Source organism: Octodon degus, unplaced genomic scaffold (genome assembly GCF_000260255.1).
Source record: "Octodon degus isolate 3935 unplaced genomic scaffold, OctDeg1.0 scaffold00014, whole genome shotgun sequence".
In the NCBI taxonomy this organism is placed as follows: Eukaryota; Metazoa; Chordata; class Mammalia; order Rodentia; family Octodontidae; genus Octodon; species Octodon degus.
In genome coordinates, this window is record NW_004524590.1 from 1,835,359 (window position 1) to 1,848,241 (window position 12,883).

The 12,883-nt window shown below is 45.4% G+C and overlaps 1 pseudogene; it reads left to right on the forward strand.

Moving 5' to 3' along the window:
- LOC101573534 overlaps positions 1-3,933 on the forward strand; it is a 12,197-nt pseudogene extending 8,264 nt beyond the window's left edge.
- The last annotated feature ends 8,950 nt before the right edge of the window (positions 3,934-12,883 follow it).

A 12,883-nucleotide genomic window follows, 5' to 3' on the forward strand; every position in this document is an offset into this window, starting at 1 on the left:
TTTGGCATCTCCATTTTCCGCAGGTTATTCCCATCCTTTCTGGTATCAGCTTTCCCCTTTCTCCCTTTGGGCACCTTCTCTCCCTTCTCTGCAGGGGCCTTTTTAGGCTTGGGCTCTGGCTTAGGAGGAGCTGGTCTAGCAGACAACCTTGCAGACTTCTCTGTGGTTCATCCTTCACCTTGGCTTTATCACCTTTAGCATCCCCTTTCTCTTGGGCACGGTGGCGATGGTGGCGGGTCACGGGCGCGCTAGACACGAGATGCAGCGGCGCGCAGCTTTGGGCGGCCTGGGGGTCGTCCTCACTTCTCCGCATTGTTCTCAATGCAATCTTGATCAAAATTCCTACAGCATATCTCACAGAATGAGATAAAACAAAATGTGAAAAAGAAAGTGTTAGAGAAAACAAATGTAAATTCACTTGGAACCAGAAGATAGCTCGAATAGCAAAGACAATTCTAGATAACAAAGGTAAGGCAGGGACATCACAATCCCTGAGCTGAAATTATACTACAAAGCTACAGTGATAAAAGCAGCATGGTATGGGCAAAAATTAAATAAAGAGCTCTGAAGATCAATGGCACAGAACAGAAGATGCAGCAACAACTCTGGACATACTCAGTCACATTATCTTTGACAAAGTTGCCCAATACACTCACTGGAAGAAAGACAGCTTCTTTAACAAATGATGCTGGAAAAACTAGATTTGCACATATCAAAGATTAAAATTGGACCCTTATCTTTTACCATACATTAAACCTAATTCACAGTAGATCAAAGACATAGATATAAAATAGAAAACATTCAATCTGCTGGAAGATAGAATAGGTAAAACTTTTTAGGACTCTGGTGTAGGCAAAGATTTGATGAATAAAACTCTGATTACACAGGAACTAACATAAAGAATCAACAACAAAGAGATTTAATTAAAAAATCTCTTATTAAAAAAAAATTTGCCCAATATACAGCTCTGTGGCATGAGCACCTGCCTGGCAAAACCAAGGTCCTGAGTTTGATTCCTGGTACCAAACAAACAAACAAACAAACAAAAACCTCCTTATTTCCAGGCATGATAGTGCATGCCTATAACCCCAGCACTTGGGAGGCTGAGGCAGGAGGATCACTGTGAGTTTGAGGCCAGCCTAGGCTACAAAGTGAGCTCAAGACCAGACTGAACTATGTAATGAGACCCTGTCTCAAAAAGACAGACAGACAGACAGACAGACAGACAGACAGACACACACACACACACACACACACACATAAGCTTTTGCACAGCAAGAGAAACCACCAACAAAATGAAAAGATAACTTATAAATGTGGTCAAAAATGTTTGCCAGCTCTTCCTCAAAGAATTACTATTGAGAACCTATAAAGGAGTCAAAAAAGTCAGACCTCTCATATTTAAATATCTGCTCCAAAAATTGCCATCTGAGATGAATAAACAATTCTCAAATGAAGAAATACAGCAAGTAAATATAGGAAAACGTTCAACATCACTGGCTATTAGAGAAATGCAAATTAAAGCAACACTTGAGATTCCATCTCACCCCAGAAAAAATGGCTACCATCAAGAAATCAACCAGTAACTGGAGTCCAACTGCAGCGACATTACGGCCTTGAGATTTGAGAATATCCTGACCTCCATTGTGCATTTCAGTGTCCTCCCTGGTCAACACAAAACTGCAGCGAGGATTTCCCCTGCGCAGCCCATACACCATCTCACTGGTTAACTCAGATATTGAGGTTCTTGGGTTTCTCTCCACAGCAGTCTGGGTGTTCGGGAGTGTCACCACCATAAGCCACAGCTACAGCGATGAACTTCAGTTCCTAGAGAAGCTCAACAAGAACTGGGCTGCGGGCCAGCGAGGTAGCTCAGCGGTCTAAAGTGCCAGCGTGATCAAGCTTAGGCAACTGCAGGGACCGCGGTTCAGTCCCCCGCACCACATGCTGCACAGCCTCCCTCCCCCACCCCTCAGGCTGAGCTGGCCAAAAAATAAAAAATAACATAACATAAATAACATAAAATAACACAAAATAACATAGGGACTAGGGTTCAATCTCCAGCTTGCCATGCCAGCCCCACCCCCTGGGTATCCTGAGAGGGCGACTGAGACTGGGCGTGGTGGTGCACCTGTAATCCCAGTGCTTGGGAGGCTGAAAATTGGCGGATCACTACACGTCCAATCTGTGTAGCCAGACCCTGTACTAAAACACATTTAAAAACAAAACAAAAAAAAGCAGGGCTTCGTGCCTAATATGCAGGTGAGGTGGAAGGTGTTTTCTACGTGAATGATGCTCCGAAGAAATTAAGGCTTGAGGAATTAAGGAATGCCTGTCTAGGAGGCAGTGTTCGTGGCTTCTTGACAGACCTGAAGCAGTTTGGCCACGTGGCAGCCCTGCCTGGAATTGTTCGTTGATCCATCAGGCTCCCTGATGTTCACTCAGGCTATGGGTTTGCTATTGGGAACACTGCAGCCTTTGCTATGAGTGACCCAGTAGCAGTTGTGTCCCCAGGGGGTGTTGGATTTGGCATTAACTTCGGTGTCTGCCTGCTGAGAACCAACTTAGATGAAAATGATGTCCAGCCTGTAAAGCAACGACTGGCCCAAGCAGTGTTCTACCACATTCCTGTTGGAGTGGGCTCCAAAGTGGTCATGCTGATGAATGCCAAAGACCTGACGGAGCCCTCAGACATGGGTACGGACTGGTCCCTGAGAGGAGGCTATGCCTGGGCCGAGGAAAAGGAGCACGGTATGGAAGGTTGCTGCACGCTGATCCCAACAAGGTTTTGGCAAGGACCAAAAGAAGCCTTGGGGCTGGGGGCATAGCTTGGTGGTCTACTGGCCCTGAAACCAGGCAGATGGTGCACGCCTGTAATCCTAGTGCTGGGGAGGCTGAGACAGGAGGATCGTATGAGTCGAGGTGCAGAGCAGGACACTGTACTAAATAAATAAATTAAAATTAAAATTAAAAAAAAAGAGGGCTTCCTCAGCTGGGAACCCTGGGTGTGGGCAACCACAATGCAGAAACGGTTGTGGACAAGATCTTCAATGAATATGCTGCAAAGAAATGGGCACTGACCACAGGGGCAGGTGTGATGACCCACGGTGGCAACTGGGGTCAGGGCCACCAGGTAACCCCAGATGTGCTGATGTCTATGGAAAAGGCCATGAATAGACAAGATCACAGTCAATAACTGGCAGTTGGCTTATGCTCAGATCTTCTCTCCAAAGGGCCAGGACTACCTAAAAGGAAAGGTGGCTGCTGGCAACTATGCCTGGGTCAGCCACTCATTCCTGCCCTTCCTAACTGGCCAGGCTTTTGGCAAGGTCTTCAACACAACCCCAGATGACCTGGACCTGCATGTGATCTATGATGTCTCCGACAACATGGGAAGGAGCGAATGCTGGTGCACAGAAAGGGGTCCACCCGTGCCTTCCCTCCATACCACCTGCTCATTGCTGTGGACCACAAGCTCACCGGATAGCCTGGTACCATGGGGACCTGTAGTTATGTTTTCACAGGGACTAAACAAGACACGACCGACTTAGGTCTCTGGAAGCATCTGTCATGGTGCGGGCCGAGCACTGTCCAGGGCAAAATCTCGACATAAAATTTCCAGGATGCCATAGACAAATTGTTGGATGTGGGAATTGCAATCTGGGTGGCCTCACACAAACTGACTGTGGAAAGCAGCTCCTGAGTCCTATAAACATGACTGACATGCTGAACACCTGCCACGATGCCGTAGTCGGCAAGAAGGTCATAATACTGAGGCCAATCATCATCATCAAAGGGCGGGGCCCCCAGGCTGCTCGACCCCGACCTCAGCCGGGTGGGTGCAGAATGAGAGACTCTGGACACGTGATGGACGGCCCCGCGCTGTGCGGTGTGGCTGCCCATGCTGAACGGCTCCCTGCACCTAGGTGGTAAAACCATCCTCCAGAAGGAGCTGTGCAGCCTCTTACATGCGCTAAGATTTTCAGGAAAATCTGTTGGGGGCAGGTGAAGAGATGGCCTTCCTCAGCCATGCAGGTCTTGAATCAGCAGGATAAACTGTGACAAAGCCCTTTTACACCCAGCAGATATCAAGAATGTTCTATTAAACACAGGTTTGGTGAAAGAAGAGGAGGAGGAGGAGGAGGAAGAAGAGGAAGAGGAAGAAGGAAGAAGGAAGAAGGGAAAAATCAATGAATAACAAGTGCTAGAAGCGCTATAGGAATAAAGGAACTGCTGGTGGGAGTGTAGACTGGTGTAACCACTGTGGAAATCAGTGTGAAGATTCCTCAAAAAAAACTAGGATAGGAGATCCCATTTGATCCAGCTGTTCTGATAGGTATCTTCCCAGAATTAAACACATCATACCACAGTAATATATATGTCCCCATGTTTATAGCAGTGAAATTTGTAATAGCTAGATCTTGGAAACAACCCAAATGCCCATCAACTAAGGAATGAATAAAAAAGACGTGGTCTTTTTATTCAATGGAGTACTACTCAGCCATAAAGAAGGAAGAAGTGGTGATTCTTATAGGCAAATGGATGCAACTTGAGACCATACTCATAAGTGGAGTTAAACTGACTCACATATGTAGACATCATATTGTCTCCTTAGTGTTAGAAGTTGACAGAGTAAGATCCAAAATGTACAACAGATATTGTAAAATGGGAAGAAACTGTTCAAAAGGAAAGAAAAACTGAGATGGGGAAAGGAACAGCAATATATATATATATATTTTTACTATTGATTTCTCTTAGTTCACTGAAAAGGAAGGCTTATGGGCTGGGAATATAACTCAGTGGCACAAGTGCCTGCTTGGCAAGAGCAAGGTCCTGAGTTTAATTCCCAGTACCAAAAAACAGGGAAAGGTTGTGCTAATATTGTTGGGACAACTAAATGCCTGTGTCTTATACCGTGAGTAACTAAACCATTATTAGTCCCCTATTATCTTGTTTTGAAATTCTTATTTGTCTTTTTGAGACAGCATCTCCCTATGTAGTTCAGGCTGGCCTTGAGCTTACTTCGTAGCCCAGGCTCCTCTAGAACTTGCAGTGATCCTCCTGCCTCGGCCTCCCAAGTGCTGGGGTTACAGGTGTGCACCACCACACCTGGGTTACAGATTTTTTTCTCTTAAAAATTGTTTTAAAAGGATGGTCAAAATATGGCATAAAATTTATGCCCTTTTAGTAGCAAAGACTTATTTTTTTTATGAATGCACTCATTTCAAATTCTTTTTTATTTTATTTATGTGTGTGTGTGTGTGTGTGTGTGTGTGGCCAGCTCAGCCCACCAGGGGGCGGGGCTGGCTGGCATGTGGTGCTGGGGATTGAACCGCGGTCGCTGTGCTTTGCTAAGCTTGTCCTAAGTAGGTGCTTTAGACCACTAAGCCATCTCACCAGCCCGGCTTATTTTTTTTTAATGTATTTAGTACAGAGTCTACAGGGTCTCACTACACAGATCAGACTCGTAGTGATCCTCCTGTTTTCAGCCTCCCAAGCACTGGGGCACACACCACCAGGCACAGTCTCAATCGCCGTCTCAGCACGCCCCTGGAGCGGGGCCAGCCTGGCACACCCAGGATTGAACCTTGGTTCCTGCACCTGCCTAAGTAGGCACTTTAATCTGCTGAGCTATCTGGCCAGCCCTTACGCTTTCAATGTAGACATTTATCCTTGAACCCAGCCATCAGGTTCTTCCTCATATAGTAATAAACCAAATGATGCTGTGAGCAGGCTTGTTCCCATCTCCCAAGCTAATCGGAATGTCACACTCAACAACTGGTTTGCCAGTTTCCAATTCAGGTTTCATTTACTCACTGAATACAAGTTGACCAGCCAGGAGCTGTATGCAGGGACAAAGCAGAAATTCCAAATGAAATGGCGCAATTTCAATCTGAGAATTGTATAGTGTTACAATCTCTGGATTTCAGAAAGATGTAGCATTGCCCTCATCTATGCCAAAAGGAAAACCACCTGGGACTGCTGCCGTCCACATTTCGCCATTATGGAAACACCGTCAGAGAAATCTGGACACAACAGAGCCTGAGACGGAAACTTTGCACATCAAAACCAAAGGTGGAGTAGATGTTGTTGATGAATTATGCAGCAACTCTGATATCGCCTGAAACACAAAGCATTGGCCAATGGTGCTTTCCTCGGTCGTAAACATGTGCGGCATAAAGAGTTTTTTTTTTTAGTTTACAAAGAAAATGACAAGTGCAAAATGCCATGGAGAAAAATTTTAGAGGACTGGGACTGGAGCTCAGAAGAGATCATTTATAGCAGAGGAAAAACAAAATGTTTCTGTCCAGGGAACTAGGCACAAAAACTGTGGAGCATGCTGGGGAGCGATCAGGTGAACAGGCGGGAGCAGCATCACAAAGACCTACCACAAAAACAGGCAAGCAAAAAAGACATCAACTGCGCCCTGCAGGGAGTGCAGGAGGGCTGAGGAGCACAGTTTGTTTCCCAGTGTCGGGGGAAACTTTCTTTTCTTTTCTTTTTCTTTTTGCGGTCCCAGGGACTGAACTCAGGACCCTGCATTTGTCAGGCAAGCGCTTCTTCTACTGAGCTCTATTGGTACTTTCATTGTAGTTCACATAAGAATTCATTCCTGATGTTCTATCCAAGTATACAGGGGCTGTGAAGATGTGGATGTCTATTCTACACACAATACATAGTAAGACTGTAATACTTTTATTCATGTTCTATGTTCCTGTTAACTACACACTAGATAATAAGAACCTCCTGACAGAACAGCAAGATCACAGAGATGTCACGTGTGTCCCACAAGAAGGCCAGGAAGGAAAACCTATGTGCTCTCAGTGTGAGCAATATGCAAGTAGGAACGTGCTGTCGCGTGCATAGACTGCCTTAGGTGTAATAACTCAAGTAAGGACTATTTTTTTTAGCCCTGGCGTGGTGGTGCATACCTGTAATCCCAGTACTCAGGAGACTGAGGCAGGAGCATTGTTGCAAGTTTGAGAACCCCTGGGCTACAAAGTGAGGTTAAGGCCAGCCTGAACTGCATAGTGAGATCCTGTCTCAAAAACCAGTTTTAGGGATCCAACTCTGCGCTTGCCAGGCAGGCGCTTAAACCACTGAGCTATCTACCCGGCCCTACTACTGTTACAGTCTTTTTGAGACTGGGGCATGCTGTGATGTTCCGGCTGGCCTTGAGCTAATTTTGTAGCCCAGGGGGTGTGTGTCTCTAACTTGCAATGATCCTCCTGCCTCAGCCTCCAGAGTGCTGGGATTACAGGCATGTGACACCACACCCAGCTTCTTATTGTTTGATATAATAAAACTCCTAATTTTTTGGGGGGTACCAGGAATTGAACTCAGGACCTCATACTTGCCACACAGGCACAGCCAACTAATAAAATTAAAGTTAATAATTAATCAACAGAAATATTCTAAAGAATAAACATGGATCTCACCTCCCTAAATCTTCCCCAGCTTTGTGAGAATCCTGCCTTCCATCCTGGCTGACCTGGTCCTCTCTTAGGCTCCTGCCAATCTGTCCTACACTTACTATTGAATTGTCTCTTCTACTGTGAGGTGCCCTTTGAGGTCTGGTTTATTCTGTGCCCAGAGCTAGAAGAAAGGCAGAGTAATAACCACTTGTTGCATAAATAAGTGGTTTGTTGACTGACTTATAGGTTTTTTCTTCCAGCTGTCTTTGCTCTTCCACTCCCATACTCACCATACTCTGAGGGAAGAGACACAGCCACACAAAGCTAGCTTAGAATAAACTTTTTGCTTTCATGAATCTTTTGCTTGTTATTTTCAAATTTATGATTGTCCTTGTCCTGGAATCAAGGGAGTGAAAATTAAATTACTACTATTATTATTCTTTGCAGTACTGGGAATTGAACCTTTTTATTGAGTTATATCCTCAGCCCATTTTAATTTTTTTTTAGCTTGAGACAGGGTCTTGCTAAGTATCTAAGCTGCCTAGGGTGGGATCCTCCAGCATCAGACTCCTGAGTAGCAGGAATTACCAGAGTGTGCCCCCATGCTTGGCTGACAATTTGTTGACACCTGGGGAGGTGAAGCATTTTAATATATATTAATAATGCCTAGTGACTTCTAAATTGAGTCCAAACAAATGGAAGAATGGAAAAAAAAATGACTTAGCAAGCAGTGTGATATGTTAAAAAATCAGGACATAGTGTAACTAGTTACAAATAGAAATAACAAATATTTTAACATATAAGGTCTGCTGCTTTTAAAATACCCTGCAGGGTGTGGCGGTGCACACCTGTAAGCCTAGCTTTGGGGAGGCTGAGGCAAGAGCACCGCTGTGGGTCTGAGGCCAGCCTGGGCTACACAAGTGAGTTCAAGGCCAGTCTGCTCTACACTGGAACATCCTGTCTGAAAAACCAAACCAAACCATACTCCTTTACCCTAGGACTGCAAAAACCAAAACCTAGAACATAGCTGAAGAAAAGAGATGTTCTTTAGCCATCATTTATGCATTTTATTAGCTATCTCCAAGCATATATACACAACTAGATTACTGGCATTTACGAGGTCATCAGAACAATGTGGTAGACACAGGCTATAATGTCTGCATAATATTCTAATATATTGATATGTCATTGCTTAACTTTTCTGTTGCTGGAATTTGTTTCTAATTTTTTTTTTTTAACCATCACTTCTCAAGTCTGTACATAAGTTCTCACATTTCTTTTTTTTTTCCATAATTTTATTTTTTGGAGGAACTCACACCCTTGTGCTTGCCAGGGAAGCACTTATCCTACTGAGCCATCTCCCCAGCTCCCCAAAGGCAGACCTGAGACTCGAACCTATGACCTCTTGCTGTAGAGCCTAATGTGTACACCACTACACTCTCTTTCCAGCTGTCCATAATTTTATTTAGAAACAAACAGCAATGAGACAGTTTCAAACCAAATTGGTAGGACAGTTTCAATAATTAACACATTGCATACATTCTTCCTAGTGGTTATTTGCTGTATATGATGCGGACATGATATCCTAATTACAAACACTATTAAAACAAATCCCTCTATTCATTAAGAGAATGTAACTATATATCTATCCTAACCATTTTAATACACAGATACAAAATGGACATTCATCTGTATCCCCCTTTTTTAGTTCCGTTTCACATTTTTTTTATGTATACATTAAGTTTGATTTTAATATCTTGATGGATACTTGTGAGGTAATCTAGATGGTACATAGTGATATCATCTTATTTTCTTTTTGGAATTTATTTATTTTTTACAAACCTCTTTTTTTTTTAAAAAAGTCAACAGAAAATGGAAATATACTTTTTAAAGTTTCTAATACTAGGAGAAGATATCATACAATGTCTTTTAAAAATATATCACTTTTTTTTTTCGGAACCGGGGATTGAACACAGGCCCTTGCACTTGCCAGGGAAGCGCTTATTCCACTGAGTCATCTCCCTGGACCCGTTTCACATTTCTGAGGCTATCTTTAGGATAGATTTTTTTCCCCCATGATTTTATTGTAGGATAGAATTTAAAGGAGTATACTGGAGTCACAAATAATATTTTCAGAATTGTTTTTTTTAAAAAAAATTATTGGATACAGGGTCTTCAACTGCGTAGTGATCCTGTCTCAGCCTCCCCAGCGTTGGGATTACAGGGGTGCACCACCATGCCTGGTTTTGGGGCCAGCACAGCATGTTGTATCTGGGATCGAACTCCAGTCCTTGTGTTTGCCAGGCAGGCACTTAGACCACTAAGCTATCTCCCCAGCCCCAGAACTCTTTTAATTCATAGCTTCAAATTACCGTCCAAATTTTGGGAGAAGAGAGAATTTGCTTGACAACTTATTTTTTTTCTTTTCCCAAGACAGGGAGGGTCTCGCGAGGCAGTTTAGGCTGGCCTGGAGCTCACTTTGCAGCCCAGGCTGGTCTCGAACTCACAGCGATACCTCAGTCCCGAGCACAGGGATGATAGGGAATGCTGGGATGACAGGCGTGCATCACCAAGGAAGGCTAAATCGCTGTACTGTTAGTCATAAAAACGGAGTCACACAGGGTTCTTTATGCCTGAATTAACAATCTCTTTCACTCAAGTTGTTAATTCCCCCTTGTGCAGACGTTTACTGCAGGGCTACATCACGACCGTGTGCACGACTCTACCGCCTTCATTATTCAGTGGAAAACACAGATTTAGCTAGTTGGCACCACTTGCCTCTCGGGGGGCTCGGCCAAACGCTTTAACCTAACCACTACCTCTGGGAACAAAGAGCGCATCCGAAGTTCGTCAAAGCGGGTGTTTCTGAGCGTACCCGGGGTAGTTAACAACGCACTCGGCCACAAGCCTTCTTGGGAAGCAGTCGGGTCGCCTCCCCGCGGAACAAAGGGAGCGCGCCGCAAAGCCGCGTGGGATGCGGTCCAACCCGGCGCCTCACCTAGGCACATGCGCAGATCGCGCCCCAGGAAGCCCCCGCGGCCCGGCGCGCGTGACGTAGGTCGTACGCTGGGGCGTGATGACGCAGGGGCGTGCGCCCTGTAGCTCACGGGAGAAGATGGCGTCCGCACCTTCCGAGGAGAGGGATTGAAACGGGAGGAGGGAGGAGGCCAGACAAGGAAGCACTCCCCCCTGTGAAGGCGAACGCTTCGCTTGACGTTAGGAGCGCTGCTCCACGCCCGACGGTGAGCGCGGCGCAGGTGCGGGGCCCCTCGCCTGCGGCCGACGCGGCACTCCGCCATTTTCAGGCTTGGCCGTTGCGCGCTTTGGGGGGCTGGAGGGGCGCCTGGGGACAGGTCGCCGGAACCCGGGGGACGGATCCCGGGAGGGCTGGTCGAGGCAGGCGCGACCTTTAGAGAGGGCTGGAGGCTCGGGGAGGCGGCCCGGAGGACTGAGGCAGTGACCTGGGTCGACGCTGACGAGGGGACGTAGGTGAGGCCGGCCGCGGATTCGACGTGAAGTTTGCGGGAGGAAGCGCGCGCGGGGAGGCCGACCTGGGGCGGGGGGGAGGCGGGCGAGGGCGGACGGCGTGGGACGCTGGCGTGGACTCGGAGAAACGGCCGCGCTGCAGAGTCGTGGTCGTGGCGCGGCCGGAAAGGTATGTGACAGGGAGGAAGGGTACCGCTCGGCGGACCGGACCCTGCGCTCGCGGAGCCGTGTGCTCTGGGTGGCGGGAGTCTGTCTGGGGAGTAGATGTTTAGCATCTTGGCACTGCTGCTTTGTTTTGAGCCGCTCTGCAGTTGTTTCCCAGGCTGGCCCCCTGACGTTTCCGTTCTAGAGAAAAGTTGATGCTTCGATCTGACCCTTGTGATAGTAAGGAGTGAGGAGAAGGCAGGTCGACAGCGAATTCTGTAACTGGTCTATTAAATCAAACCTAACCGTGTATAGAAAAGCTGTCAGGACTGTTTTAAGTTAGTTTCTACACAGCTGGCATTAATGATGTGTTGTTGTCTTTCTGAGACAGGGTCTCGCTGTGCAATTCAGGCCGGCCTTGAATTTATTTCGTAGCCCAGGCTGACCTCAAACTCACAGCGATCCTCCTGCCTCAGCCTTCTGAGTGCTGGGATTACATGTGCCACCACAACCGGCTGGAATTCACTGTTAAAGAACTTTGGATGAAAGCATATTAACAAAACCCACGCTAAAAGACACACCTCTTGGAAGCGCAGCTTTTAAATATACTCTGGAGATTGAATGAATTGCCTGTGAATATAATGCAGTGGTAGATTACTTAATTCAAACGTTTCATGGCTGTCTGTTAAACTGGAGATGGTACACACCTGTAATCCCAGCACTCAGGAGGCTGAAGCAGGAAAATTGCCCTGAGTTTAAGCCCAGCCTGGGCTACATAGTGAGTTGAAGGCTAGCCTGGACAACATAGCGAAATTCTGTCTCCAAGAAAAAAAAAAAAAAAAGAATGTTAATTGTTCCATTGGTGGCATTTTTTAAAATTGCATTTTACACACCTTTTATTACTGTGAGGTACTTTTACATTTTCTAGTTGCTGTTTGCCCTGTATAAATTTGAGTTTGTGATAGGATTTGAAGATCCTCATTTAACCTCTTTTCTAGGAACTTGGGAACATTTTATGTTTCTTGTCTTGGAAAGAATTTTGGTAAAAAGTTGGCTTTCATCATAATGTGTTAGGGAAAAAAATAACGTGTGAAGTTGATGATGGTAATTTTTTTTTTGAAAAACACTGTCAGTTTTGCTGTTATAGTTTGATCATGACCTAAACCTTTAGTCATTTTTATTAACCACTTACAGTGCTTATTCAACTCTTTATTCAGTAATAAAAAGGCCGTGTACTTTTCATATTACTTTGAGGAGAAATAATATTTGATTATTGCCACGTTAAAACTTTTTTGTGGTTTTTGTTTTATCTTGCTATGCAGTTTTGACTGGCCTTGAGCAAGCTCATTTTGTAGCCCAGGTTGGGCTCGAACCCACAGTGATCCTCCCAAATGGTAGGATTACAGGTCTGCATCACTACGCCTGGATTTAGTTTTGTTTCTGAGGCAGAGTATCCTTGTGTAGTGTGTAGTTCAGGCTAGTTTTGAACTCATATAGCTCAGGCTGGCCTCAAAGTTCTATTAGTCTTCTTGTCTCAGCCTCCTGAATGCTGGGGTTGCAGGTGTGAGTCACCATGCCTGATCAAACTTTTTTATATTGGAATAAGTAAGGTTACAGTAAATTTTGTTTGCTAGTCTCGTGTAACATAGTGTGTTGTAGCACATATTTGTCTTTTTATGACAAGCTGTGCTAGCTCTGTACTCTAGGCTGGCTTTGAACTACAAGTCAGCTGGCCTTGAACTCAGGGAGATCCTCCTGCCTCAGCTCCCTAAGTGTTCAGATCACAGTTGTGTGCCATGCAGTTTTCTATAAAATATTCTTTTTTTTTTTTTTTTTTT